The sequence below is a fragment of the Arachis ipaensis genome, chromosome B2 (genome assembly GCF_059453495.1).
Source record: "Arachis ipaensis isolate K30076 ecotype BB chromosome B2, ASM5945349v1, whole genome shotgun sequence".
NCBI classification, from domain to species: Eukaryota; Viridiplantae; Streptophyta; class Magnoliopsida; order Fabales; family Fabaceae; genus Arachis; species Arachis ipaensis.
In genome coordinates this window covers 22,092,469-22,098,836 of record NC_142437.1, presented here as the reverse complement: position 1 = coordinate 22,098,836, position 6,368 = coordinate 22,092,469, and positions in this window count along the sequence as shown.

The following is a 6,368-nucleotide window of genomic DNA, read 5'->3' as shown; positions in this document are numbered from 1 at the left end:
TGCTATGGAAGATATGGATGCAAATCAAAATGAGGGAAATGTTGATCAAACTCCTAATTTGTCCTATGAAGATGTTGATGTCGACTTTGAACTCATCCCTTGGACTTGATTTAATGATTGAGTTATCTTTAACTTGCTCTTATTGATTTAAATTGAGAACATATTTTATACTAGAGACTAATTTATTAACTCTTCTTTTAGATTATTAGTTATGTTTAAGACTTGATATTAGATTATTAATGTTTGTAAGACTTGTATTTTAAGTTTTAAAATATTATTTTAATTTTATTTATATAATTTTATTTTTTTTAGTTATGACTGGATTAATCGAGTGAATTAGTGACCCATCGGTTGAATTAATAACCTAGTAATCCAATCATATGATCGAATTAATTATCGGTTCGATTTTAATAACTATACTAGACTGGGAGATAGAATAAAAAACAAAAAGAACTTTTAAAAATTTTTGTATTCTTTACTTTTGTTTTTGGAACGCATAAATATTCATAATTATATTATATACAGAATCAGTATTCACGTTGAAGATTATTTGACTATTTTCTAAATATGGATAAGAACTAATTGAAATAACTGTTATCAATAATAAATTAATTATTTAATTTTTTTTATAATTTTACTTTCATTTATATTTATTAACATATACATTCATGAATTCCATTTATATTTAATACTAGCACTACAGCAGAGGCGGAGCATAGCGGCGTTTTTTAAAATGATTAGCGGCGGTTTTAAACCGCCGCAAAATTAAAGACCAGCGGCTCTCCCAACTGCCACGATTATGGGCGCGGGGTTATATTCGGCGTCGGTTTTTAATAACCGCTGGCATAACCGCCGCCAAATAAGTATTTCGCGGCGTTCGTTCAAAAAACCGCCGCTAAACGAGGGTGACACAATTACTGGCCTCTGCCGTAGTATAGGTGGACCATTTTTAAAGAGGAATAAATACAAATATATGTAAGTTTAAGTTTTTCATGTAAAAAATTTAATGATAATAACGATCACACATAAATACTTATAATTTATAAAGTTTAATATTAATTGTTGTTATTAAATATCATCATTTTTATTATCTTTTAAAATACAATATTTACTCTAAATATTTGACCATTTTCAAATACAAATGAACCACAATACACATAATTATGATTATCCAACAGTAAATATGAAATATTATCATACATATACAATTATATTGAGTACATAAGCATTTATACCTTATAAATATTCTTTGTTATCTGTTATTACTAACGGTTATGATTATGATATATTACCTAAGGTTCTGAGAATAAGATCGATTATTGAATTATTTTAGTCATTAATTTATTAATTTATTGATCTAATTAGTCTAATTATGATCTAACCAAAAAATTATTTTAAAATAAAATAATAAATAAATTTTAAATATATATCCTAAAATATAATTATAGTTTTTGGTAAATATCTTTTTACCAATCCAATTTTTTTGGTATAATTTTGTGGTATAGTTATAGCACAAAGTTAGATGGCTTTGCTTTACTAAATACTGATTCATGAAATTAGAATTAGACTGCATCTATTATATTCAAGAAAAAATCTTATGTTTTTAACAACTTAACAACACATAATCTATGTGACATAAAGTTAAGCAAAGACTCAAGAATTATTTATTCTGGACAAAAGAGAATTATAAACAATTGGTTTTGTGAAAGTTCAATGAATAAACAAACAAACAAACTACAATAATATGTAATGACATAAACAAATCAATGATAAAATAATGAAGAATTCATCTCTTCAATTTTATTCTATGTTCAAGTTTATAGGAGGACTAAAATCAATCAATAGAATAGCTATTGGGATAATTTTTTTTCTTAATTCTTATATATTTCAAATAATTTTCTATAAAATAAAAATTGAACACAAAATAAAATTTTAAAACAAAAACGAAACAACACTCACATCGTTTAGTCTTTATTTAATTTATTATTTCTTTATAAAAAATCTTTTTTTTTTTTGCAACTTAAACAAAATTTTAAGTGTCTTTTTTTATAAATATTTTACAAATAAAATAAAAAATAAAAATAATAAACTCTCATATCAACTTAATTGAAAAATAAAAATAATAAAAAAAAGAAGAAGTAAGTCAATAAATCAAAGTGCGATAATATTGGATGATGATGAAGAGTAGAGTAACGAAGATGGTACAAAACATGTTTTAGTGGCCAGCAAAAAATCTTTGGAATGATTAACTAAATATCACTGCTCGAGACATCGTGAAAAAAATAATTTTAGAAAAATACAATTATGTTAATCATCTCCTATTTTATAATAAATTTGAAGAGATACAACTGAAAAAAAGAGGGGCTAGAAAAAAAAAAAAAAAAGAATTCCTGCAAGCAATAATATTTTTATTCTATTTCTGAAGTAAAGATCACAGTTAATAGCTAAGGCAGAATAAGGGAATAGCATTATCAAGTTTTTCTCTCATAATGTTAATTCATATTTATTTCATTCTTGTACTCACATGGTCAAATATATTTGTTGAGATATAAAGATATACAGTAATAAATACAAGAAAATTTGTAATTGCTATATATTTTGTGCTTTATTAAACAAAACAAAAAACAAAAAGAAAAGATTTATTTATTGAAATAAAATCATATAGAAAAAAAGAAATAAGAGAAAACAACCTCAAATGATATTTTTTAATCCTCGTCAAAAAATAGGATCAAATAAAAATAGCATCAAACGATCAAATATATGGTTAAAAAGTGTTGGTATTTACGACGATTACAAAAAAAAAAAAAGGTAAAAGTAGTATTTCAATATGGAGTTAAACAAAATCTGGAACTAGGCTTAGTATGTAGTATATTAGAACCTTGAATGAAATGAAAGCACATGCCATTAATATGAAAAAGAGGAACCAACATTAAGATAAAGAATTTAATACTTGAATGGAATTTTTGCATGTGTGTGCATTTGCCACGTTTAGATGCATGCAACCATTGAATTGTTTCAATTTCCAAAGAGTTTAATACCTGAATGGAATTTTTGTATGTGTGTGCATTTGCCACGTTTACATGCATGCAACCATTGAATTGTTTCAATTTCCAAGAGATGATTATTTACTATTTAAACTTTTATTTTCATTTGTTTTATTATAATTTTATTTATTTTATTTGCACCTTTTATATGTTTCAGAGCATATCTGTTTCCTCTCTTACTTTTTTTTTTTTATTTTATTTGATTGTCAATATTTTTGTTATTACTATTATTGATATTATCATATTTTTTTTGTTTTAAAAAAAAAGAAATAATTCGTTCTGTTAGCATGTGGTTGTTCTCATATCTTAATATTTGTGATTAAATTTATACTCTATTTATATGGACTAATATAATATAGACATGTGGCATCATTAATTTCAGTCAATTAATAATTTAATAATTTTAAAAAATTAAAATTTAATATATTTTAAAAATATATTAAATATTATTTGTATACAAATACAAATTCGTATATATTTTAATCATATATGATTAACTATGGTTAAATATTTTTGTTTATTAAAATTAATACAAATTACAAAAAAATTTTTCCCTTTCTTATCAGCAACTCTTTCTTTTTTCATCAGTTTTTTCTTCTTAAAACATGACTTCTAACTCAAAATACTTCAACCTCAACCTTCATATCTGAAACTCTGTTAATAGGGTTGTCGTCTGCTCTGCTCTGCTAGAGTTAGGAGAAATCCTAATTGTGAGCTCTTCTCATTTTTATGAGTGCTTTTGGTTGAACAATGCTGCCTTTCAGAGACATGATATGCATGCAATTGAAGAAGAAGAGAATGAGGTATTGAAATTTGAAGACGAGGACATTCAGGAGAGTATTGAGAAGTGCAATAGGAGTTTGATTGGAAGGTTATTGGCTGATCAAAAATTTAGTTTTGGAATGTTGGAAGCAGCTCTCTATGCAATATGGAGGCAACCAGAAGTCTTTCGGGTGATGGATCATTGATGAGTCCATATTTTTTGGTATATTTTAGTTTGATTTGAGTGGATTTCATCACATAAATCCACATTTATTCATACAAATAGCATGCTTTTGTGTTTTCTCCCTAAATTGAACCTAATTGTGAAAACATGCTATTTTGAGCTTAAATTAGTAATTTTAATCCCACTTTTATGACATTCGATGCCATGACATGTTTGTTGAGTGATTTTAGGTCCTAGAGACAAGTTTGGCAAGGCAAAAGTGGAAGGAAGCAAGGACAAAGGGAGAAAACATGAAGAAAACAAAGGAGAAGCACACATTGGAGTGTGTGTGCGCACAACAACCTGTGCGTACGCACACACCTGTGCGTACGCACACGTCCCAGCGCGTGACTCATTTATTGCAAATCGCTGGGGGCGATTTTTGGGCATGCAGAGCCCAATTTTGGTACTTTCTGAAGCTGATTGGGTGCTATATGAAGGAAGGCCTCACTCCATGTGAAGGGGGGAGAAATTAGGGTTAGATTAGTATTATGTAGGTTATTTTCTAGAGAGAGAAGCTCCCCCTGTCTCTAGAATTAGGGTTTGTTAGTTTAATTTCTTGTAATTTCTACTTTTAATTTTTTTTATTTATTTTTTCTTATCATTTATTATTATTGCATCTTTGTTCTTCTTCATTTCTCTTCTCATTTCCTTTATTGTGTCAATTTTTTATTTTATGAACACTCTTGTATTTCTTTAATTTCAATTAATGCACTTTATATTTTATGTTCATTTATTGCTTTCCTTAGTTGTTGTTATGATTTTCTTGCTTTTGGTAGTTAGAATTTATTTTTAGTACATTTTTAATATTATTTTATTTTCATGCACACCAAGTGTTTGATAAAATGCTTGGCTTAGTTTTCACTTAGTTTTTCCTCACTCTTGGCTTGAATTTGATGACTTTGGTGATCCTTGAGTTATTGATGTCCATTCTTGTTTGATACATTAGAGTCGTTAGTTGATTTGGTTTTCCTTGACTTTATGTGACCCATAGTGTTGACATAGGACTTAGGGATTGAAATTAACTATGCCTATTTGACTTATCTTCGATGTAAGGTTGACTAAGTAGGATTAACTCTTCATAATCATCATGTGTTTGTGGTCAATGACTAGGATAGGTAATCTTAGCTCTCAATTACTTGCCAAGAGGTTTTCTTACATTTTAAGTTTTCTTTCCTTGCATTTAATTACTTTGACTTTTATTATTTTGATGTTTAATTTCTTACATGTTTAGTTTTCACACTCTTGGTTGAGAAATTGGGTGTTTGGATGGAATTGAGTTGTGGATGTCCATTCCGCATTGTGTGAGAATAGTTAATTGGTTTGGTTTCCATTGACGTTAGTCTTTCACTAAGTAATTAGTCATACAGAAATATATGTATGTACTCTTTGCGAGTTTTGTAAGTTGTATTGTATGTATGGATGTACGTTACATAATAAAAGTACTTTGGAGCGGTGTTGCGGTTTAAAGTTTTAAACAGGCTCATATTTTAGTATTAAATAGTATAAGAGTCGACGTAATGTCCGAGCTATCAGAGTCGCACAGCCGGAAGTGTGAGCTTTGGTAGTTAGGTTGTTACATTATGGTATCAGAGCCGGAGCCCGGATCAATGTGCCAGCGAGGGCGCTGGGCTCCCTTAGGGGGTAGATTGTAAGGTCCCACATCGGTTGGGGAGGGGAACAAAGCATGCCTTATAAGAGTGTGGATACCTCTCCCTAGTATGACGTGTTTTGACGGGTGAGTGTAGGGGACTTCGGCTATCATCCCTATCGTCAAAGGCAAAACCGTGAGGCCTTGTGTGCCAAAGCGGACAATATCGTACTAGCGGGTGGTCTGGGCTGTTACAGATGGTATAAGAGCCAGAGGCCAGATCGATGTGCCAGCGAGAGCGCTGGACTCCCTTAAGAGGGTGGATTGTAAGGTCCCACATCGGTTGGGAAGGGGAACGAAGAATGCCTTATAAGGCTGTGTATATGATAAACCCCGATTTCGTAATTTATCTTGTGCTTATTTTGGGGGATTTTGTCACCTTTTCTCACATTTATTCAATGAAATAGCATGGTTTTGTAATTCTCCTTTGAATTTTGCTTAAGTGTAAAAACATGCTTTTTAGGCTCTAAATTGGTGATTTTAATTCACTTTAATTCCATTCGATGCCTTGATGTGTTTGATGAGTGATTTCAGGTTCATAAGGCAAGTATTGGATGGAAGAAATGAGGAGAAAAGCATACAAAAAGGGAGAATGCATGAAGAAACAAAGATTGGGAATGCACCAAAGGACGCGCACGCGCACCAAGCGCGTACGCACAAAAGTGGTTTCACTAATAGACGCGCACGC